This window comes from Anomalospiza imberbis, chromosome 21, assembly GCF_031753505.1.
Source record: "Anomalospiza imberbis isolate Cuckoo-Finch-1a 21T00152 chromosome 21, ASM3175350v1, whole genome shotgun sequence".
Taxonomy (NCBI): domain Eukaryota; kingdom Metazoa; phylum Chordata; class Aves; order Passeriformes; family Viduidae; genus Anomalospiza; species Anomalospiza imberbis.
This window is the reverse complement of record NC_089701.1, coordinates 657934-677500: the sequence shown is the minus strand read 5'-3', so window position 1 is coordinate 677500 and position 19567 is coordinate 657934. Positions and strand designations below refer to the sequence as shown.

The 19567-nt window shown below is 52.4% G+C and overlaps 1 protein-coding gene and 1 long non-coding RNA gene across 10 annotated transcripts in view; one reads left to right on the top strand and one right to left on the bottom strand.

Annotated features, from left to right (window-relative positions):
• The window catches only part of PBX3 (PBX homeobox 3), a 105058-nt gene that overhangs the window by 34934 nt on the left and 50557 nt on the right, over positions 1–19567 (top strand). The window lies entirely within an intron of this gene.
• On the bottom strand, positions 2804–3324 carry LOC137486038 (uncharacterized). Its single transcript, XR_011005558.1, has 3 exons — positions 3220–3324; positions 3013–3145; positions 2804–2938 (listed from the first exon to the last, which is right to left on the bottom strand). It is a non-coding gene; the product is annotated as an uncharacterized lncRNA (long non-coding RNA).

Genomic DNA, 19567 nt, shown 5'->3' with positions numbered 1-19567 from the left:
TTTCCCTAAGCAACTTTTATGTGACTGTAACCAGGGGGTCTGTGGGAGCTCAGTCCCTGCCGTCAGCTGGGGCCGGGCTCCAGCCGTGCTGCCAGGTAGGACTGGACACTCTTGCTGTGGCACACGCACTGCTGGGAATATTCATTCCATTCCCTACAGTTAATAACTCAGCATGCCTGCGCTCAAGGGTACCAGAATAAAAGAAGGAAAGGGGCACTTTTGGTACACAGGGCTTCAGTCAGCTGGCTTATCAGAGCTGGAGGAGTGTTACAGGGGCTGGAAACTACCTTAGAATTAACTTCACTGGGTTTTAGATCAGGACTCATCTCCTCTGGAAAAAACATGCATATAATCCCCATTGTGTGTCTCATTATAATCCTCCTCCTCGTCTTTCAAAGGCAGTGAAAGGTACAGAACAGCAGCAGTGCTCCCAGAATAGTGGAAATTTTCTGTAGGATTTAGTGGTTTGTCATATGTGTGGGCACCTGCCAGGCCCCCACGCTCCCCCGCTCCGTATGTGACGTCCTGACAGCGGGGCTTGGTCGCAAACCATCCCTTGTTCCCAGCTAAAAAGACTGGAAGAATTAACATTCCTCACAATTACCCAACCATCTTAATTACTTGCCCGATAGTCTGTCTCGATATTAGCTGCCCAAATAATGTTGGGATTTTCCAGACACAACTTTTTTAGCCAAGGGACTAAAAAGGAAGTATAAAATCAGAGTAAAATTTGCTGCCATGCTCTGGGTAATATTCCAGCTGAGCCTGGAAGTGCGGGTAGCTCCTCGTGCCCAGTGCCAAAGGGATGAGGAGGGACGGGGAGGCGATGCCATAGCGGAAGCATTGGCACACACTGTGCATGCGCACGTGTGCTCCAGGAGCCACAGCTCTGGTGAAGTTCCAGCCCATGTCCTGCCCCTGCCCTGCCCTCGGCTGCGGGAGCAGGGCTGGGAACAGGCAGCACAGCCGCAGTCCCCGGCCCCTGCCCCCAGCACTGGCCCTCGGGAGCAGCGCTGCTGTGCAGCCAGGCTGTTCACACCAGGATGCTCCTGCACATTAACATGCCGGGCGTGAGATATCTGTATCATCTCGCCCCCATCCTGCCTTACTGACTGCAGGAAAAGGCCATTTTTTATCAGTTTCTGCTTTAGTGAAGCAAAAGGTCCTTTGGTTCCCGTCCACTGTCTCGAAATGCAGAGTGTGTCATTGAAGAAAGCTCACAGGTCAATCAAATGCCCCTGGAACTTTCTTTCCCAGCCAGGACATCTCCATCCTTCTGGCTGCAGGAGCTGGAACAAAAGCCCAGCCTGGCTCCGGGTGGTTTATGCTGTACCACAAATGGCCAATAAAGGTTTGTCATAACAGGAGCTCTGTAAGCAGAAGGACACGGGCGATAGTTTACAGCTCTTGTGCTGTCTGGTGCCATTCATTAGCAGGTTCCATGCTAGTAATGAAATTTTACAGGTTGGTCATTTAAATGCAGGTTAGAATTAATTTTGATGCTCCAACTGGAAAAGTATCAGATGCTGGTCAGTCTGCCATTTTACCCCCAGTCATACACTGAGTGACAGGAGGCCCAACACCCCCGATTAGGCAATAGTTTACTCATCATAAGGTTATTAATCACAGGGGCTTTGACCCCAGTGCGGGGGCGATGGATGGAGGGGTTTGGGCGGAAAGGGAGCACGGCAGTGGTGCTACGGCGTCATCCCTGCCAGTGCTTCCATTTATCGTGCCCTGAGCCCCTGGTGTGATAGAGGAGAGCTGCAGCAGGTCTCCCTCTCCCTTTGTTCTGGGATGAGCACACGGCTGCTCTCGCAGCGATGGTGATCAATGAGCGGCGCCTGGAATCACACCGGCGTGGAGGGAGCGAGGCGCAGGGCGATCCCCCGAGAGCGCCGATTGGAGCGCCGTGCTTCCGAGCCAACGAGGAGGGAGACAGACAGGTTGTTTGAGAAAATTCCCTTTAGACCAAACACTGATGCTGAGCTGAGCTACAAACGCTTCTGCTGTACGGAGTGCAACTTTATCAGTGTTCTGGGTTAAGTGCTGCTCCTGGGATGCGCCGTGCGCTCTGCCTGCTGCCTCCTCCGGCCGCGTCCTCCCGCAGCACGTCGGCATCGACTGTGCAGCGAGTCCGGCTCTTACTGCACTAATTAATTACTTCATTTTTCAATGCACATTTTGATCTTTATTTTTCTTTGTATGTGAAATGTGCCCTTGTTAGTGCCCCAGAAGGGGTGAGTGAGGGGCAGAGGGACAGTTCCCCGCGGAGCAGCGGTGGCCCTGTGTCCCAGGGCACGCTGTGCTCTGCTGCCTGCAGCATGCCCACTCGGTGGCACAGTGGACATGGGTCACAGCTGGAGATGTGGGGTTTTCAGTGATTCAGTTTGTCTTTAATGAATTTTACGATCGTGTGCAAGTGCTTCCTCTTTAGAATGACCTGGTTGGCAGTTTGCTTCAGTATCAGATGCAAATCCAGTATCAGCTCATGTCTTCCATGGAAAATGCAGTATGGTAGAGCCATTTCAACATTTACTTCAGGAATTAGGGGATATCTAATTAAATGTTTGGCATCTGCAGTGTGCAAGTTTTGGTGCAGTGATATAAAAAATGTGAAATGTTAATATAAGGTTAATTTTGACCAATTCAACAGCTTGCTTTTAAGTTTCCCATTGACAGCCAAACTGCAAGGTTTAGTGCTAAGCTCCACATTGCAGCTTATCTCTCCTTAATTAAAATTAAAATGTGAGCAACAACACAGAGATATTTTGCAGCATCCTGGAAGAGGAGAAGCAGAAGCTCGAGTGATGGTTGTTTAATAAGATTATAATTGGAGAGTTAAAGCCTTGTGATCTATGTGCAGACTGGTTTGGTACTGGTGCGGCTCCGTGGCAGGCGAGCCCCAGGTGCCTGGCCAAGCATCCCTCGCCGACATCTGGAACCAGTTGCAATACATCACTGTCAAAACTGCTTTCTATACGTATCTGCATTTACACATTAGTTACTCACGCAGCACTCATCAAAAAAGCTGAACAATCTTGACATGGTGTCCCTGGTGGAACGACAAAGGTGAACCGAAGTTGGGAGGCAGTGTCTCGCGTCACTGTCTGCTGAGCTTTTACAACAGGAAGCCTGATTAAAACTGAAAGGAAAAATTTATCGTCAGCTTCTGCTTTGTATCATTTTTACCTACAAAAAGAGTATTTTGTTTCATACAAAGCAGTTGATAATGGGGCCAGAGGCGCTCTTCACTTTCACCACTACCTTCCCTGCAGTGTTGCTTTGCCAGGCCGGTCATCATGCAGGGCTTCAGACAGGCTGTGGTGTCTGATTATCCACAGAATTCCCTCTTTCTTGCCCAGTTCTTGCTCTGAATTACAGAAGCCATCTACGGTTCATTCATGTGGTTGTTGCACAGGGATTGATGGAACGTGGACTGAGTAAGTCCAGGCAGGGTGTTGGTATCACTGAAGGGTGTGTGTTCCTCTGTAGTGCTTGTGTCTGCTGGCAGGCTGGGAGCTGCAGAGCAGGAAAGAAAATAACTGAAAACTTCCTTGGGAGTTCAGGGATTAGAAGCTAATTAGGAGTTAAAAGTAACCATGGTGAGGAGCCACAATGACTGAAGAATGGAGCTCCCTGGTGTCCTTTAGGATGGCTTCGGTGAATCAGGGGGTCTCACTTGGTGCAAGCTTCAAGGAGAGGCAATGCAGGGTGGTGTGTTTATTTTCTCCATCGAAAATGTCAAGTGTGCCCTTGCAGTGAGAGCTCTGGCTTGTGTGCCAGGGCAGCCTGGCAGTGAGTGCTGCTGTTCCCTTCTCTGTGCCACATCTGAGGAGCTCGGGGGTCTCCTGCACACCAGGTGGGTGAAGAGTATATGGAGCATGGAGTTCGTTTAGTTATTTTCTCTGGGAAGACAGGAAAAGGATCCTGGAATATGAGAAGAACAATTCATTCTTCAGAGTTGCCTGGGCTGTGGCACTGATGCTGCATGATGTTTCATGACTTGCTGTTTTCATTAGACGTGTCCAGAACTCGGGAGATGGCGATGAAGTGTCTCTCTAACTTGTGGTTACTCCAGTAACCAGACAAACATTAAATATTGCAAAGGTTGGGAGCTGGAGGTGCTTTATCTTTAGTGATTTCACCTGTTTGTATATTTGTAACATTTCTGAGTGGTGTTTTTGGCAATGCACTCGTAACCTCTGCATGGAAAAGCCAAGAGGTTCTGTTCAGGATTCAGTCCTGTTTAAGCTGATGGTGAGCAAAGCCAAAGTGCTGTGTGGAAGGTGCACGTCATTGCCCCGGTGCCCCGGGTGCCAGCGTGCTGTGCATGTGCAGGGGACATTCCGTGGCCACCCACAGTCTCAGCATGTGCAGAGCCACAGGTACAGGCAATCCCAGCACCTAAAATTGAACCAGGACAGAGCCAGATCTGCTGATCATGACTTCTGTTGAGGCTGATAATCTTTCCTCAGGATGCTGACAAAAATGGCATTATCTGGGTTTTACAGATGGGCAGAATGTGATGAAATCAAAGTTCATTTTAAAGAAAACAGAAATAACTGAAGTACATGGATTGACTTCATTCAGCTGCTTGTCTCAGCTCTGTACTCCGGTACCACAAGCTTTGCTGAAAGCAAACAAAATCAGTGCCCAACGAGCCCAGACTGGAATTCCAAACAATAGCAACTCCAAATCAGTCTGATTTCCTCCAGGCTTTACCTTCAGTGCAAGACCTGACTTTGCAGTTTCAGGACAAAACTTGAGTGATGCATGAAATGAAAATTTCCTGCCTGGTGTGTAGAATAAAAACAGCCTAAGGCGTGAGGCTGCTGCAGCATGTGGCTCACACGTGGCTCACACGCAGCCAGAGGAACGAGCCAGGCCCAGGCCTCTGCCTGCAGAAACCATCCTGTTGTGGGAAAGTTCCTGGTTATTTCTTATCTCCTTTGGGACCTTTGGAGCAGCTCAGCGATTACACGGATTTTATCATCTCATCTCCATGGAGGATGGCTCGGGGAGGTGGCTTTGGGGTGGCAGGACAGCATTCACAGACCTGTTCTGCCTTAGTGACAGTGCTGGGGTGTCTATGTGGGGCTGGCAGAGGAACTGACCAGGAACAGCCAGGTCCTGGTGTGACACGTGCTCCCGTGTGCAGTGTCACCTGCCAACACCATGGACATGCAAACGCCAGTAGAGACTGACCTTCTCCATCCTTCTGGCAAGGAGAAGTGAAAAGCTTTCAAGAACTTGCTTTTAGTTGAGAATCCTGGATAAAATGTATTTCTTGGCTATAAATCCATGTGCACTCATTATTGCCACAAATAGGGTTAAAAAAGCAACCCAAAGCATATGGATCTCCTGGTCAGCTGGAGGCCGATGGCTCCCGCGCTGTCCCTGCTGGTGACAGCAGCAGATGCTGAAGGAGCAGGTCACAGGTCAGGTGTGCAGGGAGGACCCTTGTGATGCACTGCCCGAGGCTGGCCACTGTGAGCAGGGAGTCCCGAGCAGGAGGTCACCGCACGGGGTCACAGGGCACGGCACGGGCTCTGCTGCCCCTGGGGTGTGCACAGCCTCCCTCGGCCCCACCTGTGCCTTGGGCGGGGAGCAAGTCAGGGGGTGATCCAGATGTGGCAACCTCTGGCTCTGCTGGCAGTGCCAAGCCAGCCCTGCAGAGCAGGATGCTCAGGTGGCCCCAGCTCCACTGCTGCACCTGGGGCACCCCATCCCCTGGGGCTGGGAGAGCCCCCGTGGGCACCAGTGCCCCTGGAGCAGGAACCTCCTGCCCCAAGCAGCCTCAGCCCTAAGTTTTATTATGAATTAAGAGTAAAACTCCTTCTCTGCCACAGAAAAAACTACCTCCATTTTTCAGAGAGCCTCTGTTTATATAGTTTATGGGAGAAGAGGGCTCTTAATATTTCAGTGTCATGACCATAAAATGAAAAGGTTACTGCTTGCTGCAAAGGCTTGCTTGGATCCAGCACCAATTAATTTTCAATCTGAAATATATGTCTCCTGGCCGTCTCACAACAGCCGGGAGCGGGAGGTTCCTCTTTAACACATTTGAGCCACAAACCCGGTTAAAGGATTAGCCAGCTTTTTCCATGCTGTTTTGTTCGCCCCCGTTGGGGATTCCCATTATCCTTGATAGACTGTTAGCCCTGACAGTGGGATATGACAGTGTGAGTTTTCCTCCTCCTCGGCGTGGTGGCCACAAAAGGCTGCTCGGACCTCGGCTTTCATTTCCATTCCGGGTACAGCGGCAGCATATGCTAAAGGCAGCGTTACTGTGCTGAGCTGCTCCTGCAGAATCATCTGCAATGGTTTAATTTCTCTGTGCGCGGCAGCCCCGGAGCCGGGCAGAGCTGCCAGCCTGCCCTCCCCTGCTCCGGGTAACGTCCGGGGGCACAGTAAGGGCTGGAGCTGTACCAGAGCATTGCAAACACACGCTGACTTTGTGGAGGGTGGATGAGCTTCTCTTTATCTTTATTTATTAATAAAAGACGGAATGCCTTGGGAAACAAAAGGTTTTAATGGCTGGTGCTTGGTATCCTTGACAACAATCCCCAAAGAATATTACATTAGGGCACCAGAGAACTTTTAAAAATAAGTAATGGAATTCCGTCTCTGTTATGCTTTTAGTAGTCATTTCGGCCATGGTGCAGCGAGGTCATAAGCTGAGCTCAGTGAAGGGAGCCAGAACACGAAATGATGCTGAGAGAACGTCTGGGAGATGAGAGGTACAGAATTACAAGCGAAAGTGCAGGCCTGCTGAGGCAATTACAGCTTAATGGGGTCATTTGGAAGGCAATTGCCAGGGGTTAATGTAGTATGGAGAGATGAGGTGAGATTGAAGTGAAATTTGGGGCTGGAAATGTGTTAAGATGAAAGATCAGAGTGCAGCAGATTCTGCAGTGCAGAAGGTTTATATCATGCAAAAAAATTTGAGAAAAATGTAAAAGTAGTAGCCAGATGTTTCAAAAAAAATAAATAAAACCTTAAGTAAATGCTTTTAAAAAGTGAAATAGCTGCATCAAAACACCCTGTGCTGGGAGGGGTGGCAGCGAGCACGGCGGGGTTTGATATCACAGAAAAGGGCTGGTTTGGAGCAAAAGTTGTGTTGCATTTGCACATATGCCCAGACAATGTGGTTCCTTATTGACACAACAGAGTGCCTGATGAAACGCTGACTGCTCGCTCAGCTGTTGTGCCTTGTTTTGAAAAATCCATTGTTTTCAAACAAAACCCGAGCAACAGTCCTCTATACACATATTTTGATATATTTGCAATGGATTCATCACATTATCTTTTCAGGCATTAAAATAATACTCATAAGATGTCAAAATATTGCAGGAATGTAAGCTAGCATTCTTTGAGAGCGGGTATTTGGGTTCTGAGAAGTATGCTTAAATATTACAGGTGTTTAAATTAAAAATGTCAAGCCATGAAGGCATAATGGAAGTAATCATTTTTACACAGTTTTAAGCCCCGGTGTTGGAGAAAGCTCTGCATTCCAGACTATTGTGAGGGAGCGAGTTCATAAGCATTCAGAGGACAAAAGAGATCATTATGCTTTGTTACCTCAGCCAGTTCATTACCTTAATTGCTGAGCGTAATCCAGTCTTGGAAGAAAACTCTGGGGCTTTAAGGAGATCAGCACTGGCACCCTGTGACACAGAAAATGGGAGCCCTTTCCTGCTCCACGGCCACTCCAGGCACGCTAAACCTTGATCAAAGGCTGAACTTCTCCGAGGGTCGGCCATGTGAAAATCCCCCGGAGCGGTGCCGGCCGCTGAACCATGATGGAGCCGCGGGCTCGGCCGCGCTCCCGCGGCAGCGTGACCGTCCCGCATGGCTGCGCGGCGCGGCACGGAAAGGAACGGCCAGGAACGGCCAAGAACGGCCAGGAACGGCCAAGAACGGCACGGCACGGCCAGGAACGGCACGGCACGGCCAGGAACGGCCAAGAACGGCACGGCACGGCCAGGAACGGCACGGCACGGCCAGGAACGGCCAAGAACGGCCAGGAACGGCCAGGAACGGCCAAGAACGGCCAGGAACGGCCAGGAACGGCACGGCACGGCACGGCCAGGAACGGCCAAGAACGGCCAGGAACGGCCAAGAACGGCCAGGAACAGCCAGGAACGGCACGGCACGGCCAGGAACGGCCAGGAACGGCCAAGAACGGCCAGGAACGGCACGGCACGGCCAGGAACGGCCAGGAACGGCCAAGAACGGCCAGGAACGGCCAGGAACGGCCAGGAACGGCACGGCCAGGAACGGCCAGGAACGGCACGGCACGGCCAGGAACGGCCAAGAACGGCCAGGAACGGCCAAGAACGGCCAGGAACGGCACGGCACGGCCAGGAACGGCCAGGAACGGCCAGGAACGGCCAAGAACGGCCAGGAACGGCACGGCACGGCACGGCCAGGAACGGCACGGCACGGCCAGGAACGGCACGGCACGGCCAGGAATGGCACGGCCAGGAACGGCACGGCCAGGAACGGCCAGGAACGGCACGGCACGGCCAGGAACGGCACGGCCAGGAACGGCCAGGAACGGCACGGCACGGCCAGGAACGGCACGGCCAGGAACGGCCAGGAACGGCACGGCACGGCCAGGAACGGCACGGCCAGGAACGGCCAGGAACGGCCAGGAACGGCCAGGCACGGCCAGGAACGGCCAGGAACGGCACAGCACGGCCAGGAACGGCACGGCCAGGAACGGCACGGCACGGAAAGGAACGGCACGACCAAGAACAGCATGGCATGGCACGGCACGGCCAGGAACGGCACGGAAAGGAACGGCCAGGAACGGCCAGGAACGGTCAGGAACGGTCAGGAACGGTCAGGAACGGCACGGCACGGCCAGGAATGGCACGGCACGGAAAGGAACGGCACGGCCAAGAACAGCATGGCACGGCCAGGAACGGCCAGGAAAGGCACGGCACGGAAAGGAACGGCACGGCCAAGAACAGCACGGCACGGCCAGGCACGGCCAGGAATGGCCAGGAACGGCACAGCACGGCCAGGAACGGCACGGCCAGGAACGGCCAGGAACGGCACAGCACGGCCAGGAAGGGCACAGCCAGGAACGGCACGGCATGGCGGGGTCTGAACGGAGCCGCTCCATGGGCAGGGATGGCACCGCGGCCGTGGCACGGCCCGGCCCGGCACGGCACGGCACGGCACGGTTCCCTGGGCAGGCGAATCCTGCCGGGCCCCAGGCGAGGCGGGGCCCCGCGGGCCGGCGCTGCGCTCCCGAGCGATGCCGGGGCGTTGCTGGGGAAGATCAGATTTATTGTAAATACATTAGAGCAGGGTTTTCACCCGTGTTTCTCGGTGTGTGTGCGCTTTGTATCTGGTTATCCAAGCTGATGATATGGGCATTCCCCCCCGTACAGTTGCATATATTAAGGCTTTTAAGAAATATAGTAAAACAAAAAATATGACCTTTAAAAGCATGGTTGAGTTGCATTCATTTTATAACCATCAAAGCAACTCTTTACTGTTGTAAGGTAGAAAAATCAATGATGCAATCTTTTTCCTTTTGCCTCGTGCAATCCGTAATTGAAATGGAAAATCAAATGAACGGCTAACAGATAATTGTTTTATCAATATTCCCTGCCTGCCCTACAAGGGTCAGCCTAGAATGATCATGAGCCACGGATATGATGAGGACAAAATGTGAAATTGAACAGCAAGGAGGCAATAAATCAACCTTGACAAGAAAGAGTGACCAGCATGTAGCTCTTGTAGGCAGCTTTTGGGACACTTTTTGTCTCAGGTGTCTGCACTGATTTAAAAATGTGAGAATATAATATTTGAAGCTCTACCAGTGGGTAAACAACTGCAGACTATTTCTAGGCTAAGGCATCATCAAAGCAAACACGCTGCAGCTGAAAAAATGAGTATATTGGGGCACAGTGGGAAAAATCCCACGGTAAAACAACAGGGGAAAAGCAGAATATTCTGGGGCTGTGGCAAGAAATTCTCCCTCTTCCTATCTGGTCTACAAAACTAAAAAAGATAGTCAATATATTAAAATGCCTTTTTCAGACTGCTCTTTTGCTGCTCTATTGGGCATGAAAAACGCATTCCATTGTATTTCTGGTATTTTGGGAGCTCCTTGATCCCGGGGCTGGAGCAGCCTGTCTCCTGCTGGAGGCCCATCTGATAAGGGACATTTTGGCATAATGGCCCCAGCTGGTGGGCAGTGGAGGTGTCAGGGGGATGGGGACAGGTAACTGCTCCTCCCCACAGGCCCCTCTGTTCATCATTTGATTCATCAATTCTTCCACTGAAGACTGGACAGGTTTCTGCTATAATTTTGAAAAACACTGATTTAAATGAATGAAGTCTGTGTGCGTTTCCTCTTCATGACAATGAAAGGCAGCTCTGATCAAACACCACCAAGGGCTTGAGCCCCAGCCAGGCCCCCTTGGAGCCCTGGGGCAGATCCTCACCTGGTGCCAGTTGTGAAGCCACAATCATTCACCCCAGCTGCCAGCCCTCGAGGCTTTCATGGGTTTTGCTGTTAAACCAGGCAGATGTTTCTCCCCTGGACTACTGCCCATGTTGGTGTTGAGGCAGTGGGGAATGGTGTGAGAACAGACTCACCAGAGGTGGCAGGGCTCAGGTTAAAAGCCCTGAAAGGCTGAGTTCCCCTGGAGCCGGGGGAGCCTGGGCCAGGATCCACCGGGGGTGTTGGCCCCCGGGCTCGGCTGTCCGTGGGAGCCCCTGCGGCCATCCGCAGCCATCCCACGGGCTGGGAGCCAGCTGAGCTTTGGGAAAGGCTCCCGGGTGAAGGAGCAAGTCGAGATCATACATGACACGTGCAGAGCTACGAGAGAAACGCCTTTTTTCCAGATAAAGTCTGCCTGTGTTTGCTGTGAGCAGCTCTGGGGGGCTCTGCTGCTGTGCCCTGCCACCCCCGCTGCTGGACCCCTCTCCCAGCCTCGGGGAGTCAAGGGTGCCTTCCCCTCCAGCAGACAGTTTTTGGTGCTGCTGTCCCTCTTGGTGTGCTGGGGTGGCTCATGGACCAGGAGGAGATGCCTTTGTACAGAGAGGGCTGACTCGGGCTGAAGAGGGGCAACCTCGTCAGGGGCCTCCAAGCCTTCTTCCCACCGGGTCCTGTTCTCGCTTCAGCTGCAGGAGGGGGATGTTGGGGTGCCTCAGGGCAGCAGCTGGTCTGACCACTGTGCTCTGCTCCCCTCTCTGGGCACCCTGTGTGGGAATCCACCTACCCGTTCCATTCCATTCCATTCCATTCCATTCCATTCCATTCCATTCCATCCCCAGAGGTTTAGCAGAGGCTGGTTTGGGTGCAGTCTGCATCTGAGGGACGCCAGGCTAGGAAACCATGCTGAAAGCTTTATTTTTAACCTTGTCCTGTCCCATGGTGTCCCTGGGGAGGAGGGGGTCTGGCGCACTCGTGGTCTTGGAAACAGCAATATCAGGAACCCAGCAAAATAGGTTGCCAGCATGGAGAATATTTTTTATTTTAAGCACAGTATTTTAAACACACCATGTCCTCCTTCCCCGGGGGCAAGGCTGAGAGACTTTAAAACTATTTTTTACAATTGGTTTTTCAAATTCATTTCTCATCAGGCCTTTTCCCACATACAGTCAGGTGTGGTGCTGGCAGGCCACAGCCCGTGTCGCGGGGGGTTTGAGCAGCCGAGGGATGGATCCAGGGGAGCCTCGCGGGGGCTGTCTCCTGCCCACAAAGCGGGACGTCTCCAGAAGACTGCTGGGCCACGGGGGCACAGCCCCTCGCCCTGCACTGGGGTGTGTGCCATGGCACCATGGGGCTGGCCACTCCAGGGGCACGGGCAGGACGAGAACAGCCCTGCCCACCCCCTCCGGCCACCCTGGGGGACACGAGAGTCCCCTCCCCGCTTGCATCTCGGATGTAATGAAGTGTCAGCTGCTGCCATCACCGTCCTCCGCGTCCTTGAAACCCACACGGTTTAACCAAGAGTCTCTCCAATTCATCAGCAGTTAAAAATAGAGGGAAGGCTGCGAAGGACAGTCCCTGCTCCCCAGGAGCCGGGGCCGCGTGTGGGACTGTGCCCTCTGCGCTGGGCTAGGACAGGGGACACGGCCCTCGTCCTGCTTGGCAAGAGCATTTCTGTCCTCTCTGGACGTGGCTGCCGAGGGCTGCCGGTCACACCAGCCGGGTGAGGGGATGTGTGGACACACACAAAAGACCAGCTCAGAGCACTGCAGGCGGTGAGCGCTTCCACGGCAGGTCCTGCCGAGCCCCGGCGTCTGCGCGGCGTAAATCCAGGTGTGCGGGGAGCAGGAGCAGGAGCAGGAGCCGTGCCACGGAGCCTGCAAGTGCCCTAAATACATATTTACACCGTGGAGCTACTGGCTCCGAAGAAGCTGCTCGAGCTGCCAGGCTGCTAATCCACATTTAATGCCGCTGGTCTGTCAGGTGAAAGCGTTCTGTGAAATGATCCCCACTACAGTATCTGCTGCCTGGGGGCTGGGCACGCTCTGGGGCGATGTGTGTGAGCCTTGGCACATCTCTGCCCTGGCTGGGATCACAGGAAGGCCCAGCCTGGCCATGAGCATCTTCAGTCCCCAAAAGGCACCCCTGGGGTCTGGGTGTGGGCCAGCACGCCGGGCTTTGGCTTGGAGAGGAATGGGGCTGGGGCTGAACGTGGAGCTCCCATCTCAGCGTCCCGGGGCCTGTCCTTGCCACGGCCTGTGGTGACAGTCTCATCACAGCAGCGCCGCCTGGACCGGGTTCTTGGGTTGAAGCTGTGGTGGTGTGCTAGCAGTCCCCTGGGTCTGGGCTGGGCAGGGCCCTGCCTCCTTGAGGTTTGGGTTTGGAGGGAGCAGGATGGCGGCACATTTGCGTTTACTGACATTGATAAAATAATTTAGTTTCCTTCATGAATTAGATTTGGGGAATTTGAAACTTAACTCTGGTAGCGCTTCTTTCCCAATTTATTGCATATGCTTAAATAAACATGTTGAATTAACTTTATAAGGCTTGTAAAAACTACAGATAAAACCGCTCTAGAAAATCAACATTCTAAATCATGCTAAGTCTCTTCCCATTCTGCTCATCCTCTAGCAGGGCATTGACAAAAATATGAAATTGATTTGGTTGAAGGGTGTTAAAGAGCCGACAGCCAAATGTCACAAACAATGAATGGCTGCAGTGTTGAGAAAATCAATAGGGAGGTTAAAGCTGGGCTTGTGAAAGACTTGGCAGACTGCTCTGTTCCAGGAAGATATCTGTCTTCTGGCCTTGGTTGCATGATCAAAAGGAAAACTTGATAGGTTTAATGAAGGGAGATACTGTAAAACTGACAACAGAAATATAGACACTGTGGTAAACTGCAGTGCACATCAGCGAGTGGGGCTATTAGATACATTTTTCAGTCTGAAAAAATATTTATAGGTAAAGATGTCAAAAAAATATTAGTGCATTCCTCCATTTTTCCCCTCTTGTTCCCAACCACAGCCCTGTTTGTGTGGTGCAAACAAAGCTTTGGCTCTGGGTTTAATTGTACAACATGATGGCAAACGTATAGGGCAAAATAATTAGCATGATAATTAGCAAATCGTAATGTTTTCAAATAGTTGCGTGATGAGATTGCAGAGCCAAAGTGAGATTGGAATCTCTTCTTTACTTGGAGATGGAATTTCAGCAAATCATAAAGTGAAAACAAGCGCCTGCTCTATCAATTAAAGGTGAAACCATGTGACACCAACTCTCCATCGTCCACCCCAGCCTTTCACACAGCCTCACTCTGCTCTTGATAAATACACAGCTGGCCTTAAAATCAGTTTTGCGAATATTAGATCTGCAAATATAAATGAGGATGCCGGCCATTAAAAAAGGTTAATAATGTTAGATTCATTTTGGTTCTGAAATCAGCTTGTAAACAGAATTTGCCCTGCTTTACACCTGACCCATTAGCAATACTCTTATGTAACGTATCACATCATTAGAGAAAAGCATTGCGTCAGGGCTGAGTTATTCCTTCCCACGTGTTTGTTTTCCAAACACTGCATCGCACTTCAGCCTAAACTGTGTAGCAGTATTTGAAATAATGTGGCCCCTCTGTAGAGTGTATTTCCCAGCCCTGTGTTAGGCCTGAATGTTCTCTTCCCCAGCCCACTGACTTGGGCTCAGTGTCACCTCTCAGTTCTGGGTATCCTGTCTCTCCAAGCTCCCTCTGTTTTTTCTTTCTTTTTTTTTCCTAGAAAAATGAACTCATTAGTTTAAAACTCCCAAATGCCACATTCGGCTCAAACAGCGAAGATGATAACCTGTAAAAAAAGAGGAGAAAAGAGAGAAGGAGGCTGGCAGGTTTTCTGCAAGTGGACGCTGTAATAAAAATGCCCCCTACTTTGTCGGGATGGGGTTTGGAGGGCTGCTGCCATATGTTACTTTCCTTTTTAGCTGGGATTATGCCATCATTATTGCTGATAAAAGCTGTTTACTGCCTTGGCAGAGGAGTGATGCTTGGCGCAGTTTGGGAGCCGCCATTCAGTTTACAGAGAAGTGCATTTAGTGCCAGATGCTGGGATCCAGGGGCTTTGTTATCTTTTCCCATTATTGGGATCATCCATTGTGTGGTTTTTTCCTCCTTTTAACTTAGCTCTGGCTTTGTTGTTTGTGTTTTGGATTCACTTGCTCTCAGGCAGGTTGGCACGGCAGGTTTTAGCTCACCAGGCAGCGCTGGGTGCAGCCGGTGGCTCGCAGGGACCGTGTCTCTTCCTGGCACTGATGCAGGACGTGACGGGTTTTGGTGCCCCAGCACATGGTGGTGGGTGCCCTGTCCTGGAAAAGGTGATGGTGGCTGTGGGGGCGCCCAGGTGAGGAGCATCCCTGCGTGGGAGTCAGCATGAGTGTTCCTAGAAACCTCAGTGCCCAGGGTCTGGCACAACCATGGGGCTGCAGTGAAGCAAGAAATGCAGAAATTGTCTAACTGAACGAGAACATCATATTTCAGTGTGAAGGTGGCATTGATTCATATGTAAATTCTCTGAGTGAGGACTAACAGAGCTGTTGGCCAGGCAGCAGTGCTGTTGGTGCCAGACTTTCCCTTAAAAACAGTTGTGGTGTCCATAGAGAACGGACCATGTGTGGGCTTGCTTGTCCTAAAAGCTGAGGGAGAAGAGGAGGCCAGCCATGCCAGGGTGGTGACCATGCCACCGGGTACCTGCTCTGTGGGGGAGACTGGGGCACCTCAGGGTGCTGCCCTGGCAGCAGCCCGGTGCCGTGGGACACTGCACACACCAGATCCATGTCCGAGGACCCGCGCCTCGCCGTGCCTGAGGCCAGCCCCCGTGGCGGCACCAGCACCGTGGGTGAGGTGCTGCCAGCCAGGGCTCTTCCCTGAGTTTTGGTGGTGAGGGGGAGCAGTCGTGGCCAGCATGAAATGGTGGGGCTGTGACCCAGAGCTGGCACATGGTCTGGCCCCAGTGAGTGCCTCCACACTGCTGGCCTGGGTGGCCTCTTCCCAGCCACAGCCCCAAGCTTTCACCAGGCATCCTCTGCCCTCCAACTGGGAATGCAACTGGCATGTGTCTGGAAATCTCACCCTTGCTGGAGACACCTCCTCGCTGTTCCAGAATGACCTCCTGGCTCCACAGTCCCTGGGCTGTGTTTGGGGCTCCTGGGGCACACTGGGTGTGGGTCCTGGGGCTCGGGTGACCCCTGTGCCACTGCCCTTGGCCCGTCCTGTGCTGGACGAGCCAGCAGAGCTGCGGTGCAGGGCTCTTGTGGAGCTCCCCTTCACCTCCTCTGCTCCCGTATTCTCTGGGGAAGAGGCTGTGACCTTATTTCTCCTGCTAAGAGAGATGCATCTGGAACCAAATGAGGGCAGTAAAGTATAATAGAAGGCTTTACAAATGAAAGTTTTGTTTCTGCTGGTGCAATACCTTGTTTCCCCCTCTTGTATCCTGGGAAATCAGGCTGATCAATAGTTCCCATTTCAGCACAACTGCAGCCAGCATTACAACTGTATAAAATTTACAACATTGTCCGCTGTAAATTTTAATTGGAAAAGCCTCGTAGCTTCACCCTCGATCTTTGCACCTTTAAATGTATTTGATTTTAAAAAATCAAACAAATTTACAGTGTATAACATTGTGTCGCACGCTTCGTATTGACAGTGCAATAGATGTAGCACAAACCCACCTTCCTGCTGGAAGAGAAAATGGCTGTAAAATACCTGGAAAAGGTCGGCAGTGTGATGAGGACCTGTTTGGGAGCCAACAAGCCCATGGTGCCAGGCAGGTGCCGGCGGGAGGGATCCCGGTCCCGGTCCTCGTGTGGTGCCGTAGCCTCACAGCCGCCCCGAGGAGCCGCAGCAGAACACGTCGCTTTCAGCACAGCTTTATTTCTGTCACAGGTCAGGCTTAAAATGCTGTGTGATACAGTTATTGACTCTAATCTGGGCATAAACACAAGTCCTCAAGCACCAGCCCAATTAATAATTTGCATAATTAACACGCATATTAAATAGGGACTGGCCCTGCATCTGTATTCGCGGTGATCGGGGTAATGAGGGCTAGTGGAGCGGCGCCTCGGGCTGGCGGGAGCAGACGTGTGGCAGTAGTAATTTTTGCTTGGATTGACAACTGCTAGACAAGCAGTCCCAGCATAAAACTAAACCCCGTTTGGCAGAATTAATCGTTGACAAACTGCTCTTAAAGCTGTAACATTGTTTCTGTCAGTTGTTCGGTTTGATGTCACTGTTAGACATAATAAATCAATAGTGTCAGAATTTGGTAATGTTTATAGCTAGCAAGGTTTATTATTTCATATGACTGTCATGTACAAATCGTGGTATCATGGCTGCCTCTAAATTATCAAAGGCACAATATTGCTGAAATAGATTTCTTAAATTCCTTCTCCAATTAATCCTGTTGATTGTTAGCTGCGATGGGGCCCACTCGTGTTTTGGGAGGGGTGAGTTTTTTCTCTGGACATTTTTTAAAGACAAGTTTGAGCCATTGCACACTGCAGGATTTATTGTTGCTGTCTCCAGCCCAGGCAGCAGCTCTCTGCTTTATGGACCTCACTTCTCCCGCTGCAGTCACAGCTTCCAGGCTGTCAGTGAAGCCAGTGTGGGGTGGGCACAGCCAGAATGTCCTGATCCCAGCGGGCTTGAAATCCCACCCCCACGAGAGGAGGCCAGCCCTGGGATGGGGGCAAGACTCCTGCTCTCACCTGGGGACGTGCTGGGATGTGCAGTGTGTGTGTGCTGGTGTGGTCTGAAGCACGAACCAACAGCGTGAGAGCACCGTGAGGATTTGGTGGTGCTGGAGATCCCCTCCCGTGGGTCACCCCAGGCTGGGGTCCCGGGAAGAACAGTCCCTCTGCTCTGTCATGACCACGTGCCATGCACCACACACTGCCCCACAGCTCCACGTGGTGCCAGGGGTGACTGTGCTCGCCCTTCCCCTGCTCTCCTGGCACCATCTCACCCCAAACACCATTTGACCCATCACGCCTCTCTGATTGTTGCACATCCACTGGGACCCCCTCCTGCACCCAAAGGGACAGGACAGTCCCTGGGCTGGGCTAAAACTGTCCCCTCACCAAGGCAGTGCATATAAATTACAACAATAAATTACTGCAGCCCCAGGGTAAAAGAAGCATCAAGTTATGACTTTTACATGAGTATTTAGTCAGCCATTCAATAAAAAATAGGTCTTCCAGTTGCACAGTACCATTTATCAGCTCCATATTTATTATTTATCATAGCTACACATGATGCAAATGTGAATTACCTCGCTGCTCCTCCAAGGAACACTTGCTTTTATAGAAATGTAAACATATATAACACAGTTTGTGGAGTCAGAGACCCGGCTTTGAAAGGAAAGAGAAATTAGGGATGCAGATTATATTTTTGCTTTCATTTCTCTGTGATAAATTATCCTTCTAAAGGTCATTTCCAGGAGTAACTTTCCCGAACTTTGCTGCTCTGTGGGCAGCTCTCAGAAGGGATGTGTGGGAATGCTCAGTGCCCACTGGAGCCGGGCAGAGGGAGATACTGTGGGGTCACAGCTCTCCTCTCTGCGGACAAGACTCTTTTGTAGGTGTTGGCATGGCTCCTGGCGAGGGCTGATCCTGATGCCACTGCAGGGCTGATGTTATCTGTGCCCAGCCATCCCCTGGGCTCACCATATCGGTGCCTGGAGCTCTGCAGGGCTGGCCAAGGCTGGCCAACTTTGGAGGGTGGGTGAGAGGGCTTTGTCCACTCTGGGCATTCCCACCCCCAGGATCAATCCTCTCACCTGGTGGCAATCATTGATAGGCAGGAAATACCTGCAGTCATTAAAATTCCTCCCACATTTATTCCAGCTCTGGTAGTCTATAAAGTGATTTCAATTCCAAAAGAGGGATTTGAAGATTTCTTCACTGCTCCATGTTTCTAGAGTTTCTGGGGTCCTACAGGGAATTTCAGGCATGGAAGTATTTCACTTACATGAATTGCCTTTCAGTTTCAAATTTCTTTTTACATCTGGGAACCCCTTCCAAGTGCAGGGCTGAGGGGCAGGGGCAGGCCAGGATGCTGTGCCAGGGGTGACAGGAGGTTGGGACATGGGGGTGACAGGAGGTTGGGACATGGGGGTGACAGGGGCTGGGACATAGGGGTGACAGGGGGTTGGGACATGGGGGTGACAGGAGGTTGGGACATAGGGGTGGCAGGGGCTGGGACATGGGGGTGACAGGAGGTTGGGACATAGGGGTGGCAGGGGCTGGGACATAGGGGTGACAGGAGGTTGGGACATGGGGGTGACAGGAGGTTGGGACATAGGGGTGACAGGGGGCGGGGACATAGGGGTGACAGGAGGTTGGGACATAGGGGTGACAGGAGGTTGGGACATAGGGGGTGACAGGAGGTTGGGACATAGGGGTGACAGGAGGTTGGGACATGGGGGTGACAGGAGGTTGGGACATGGGGGTGACAGGGGGCTGGGACATGGGGGTGACAGGAGGTTGGGACATGGGGGTGACAGGGGGCTGGGACATGGGGGTGACAGGAGGTTGGGACATAGGGGTGACAGGAGGTTGGGACATGGGGGTGACAGGGGGCTGGGACATGGGGGTGACAGGAGGTTGGGACATAGGGGTGACAGGAGGTTGGGACATAGGGGTGACAGGAGGTTGGGACATGGGGGTGACAGGAGGTTGGGACATGGGGGTGACAGGGGGCTGGGACATGGGGGTGACAGGAGGTTGGGACACGGGGGTGACAGGGGGTTGGGACATAGGGGTGACAGGAGGTTGGGACATAGGGGTGACAGGGGCTGGGACATGGGGGTGACAGGGGCTGGGACATGGGGGTGACAGGGGGCTGGGACATGGGGGTGACAGGAGGTTGGGACATAGGGGTGGCAGGGGCTGGGACATGGGGGTGACAGGAGGTTGGGACATAGGGGTGACAGGGGGCTGGGACACCAGCATGGCACAGTGGCCGGAGCAGGGGCGCAGCTGGGCACGACACTACTGTGGCCTTGTGTGGGCACCAGGACGTGCTGATCTGAGCGTCCACGTGTGAAGCCCCTGCTCCTCCTCTGG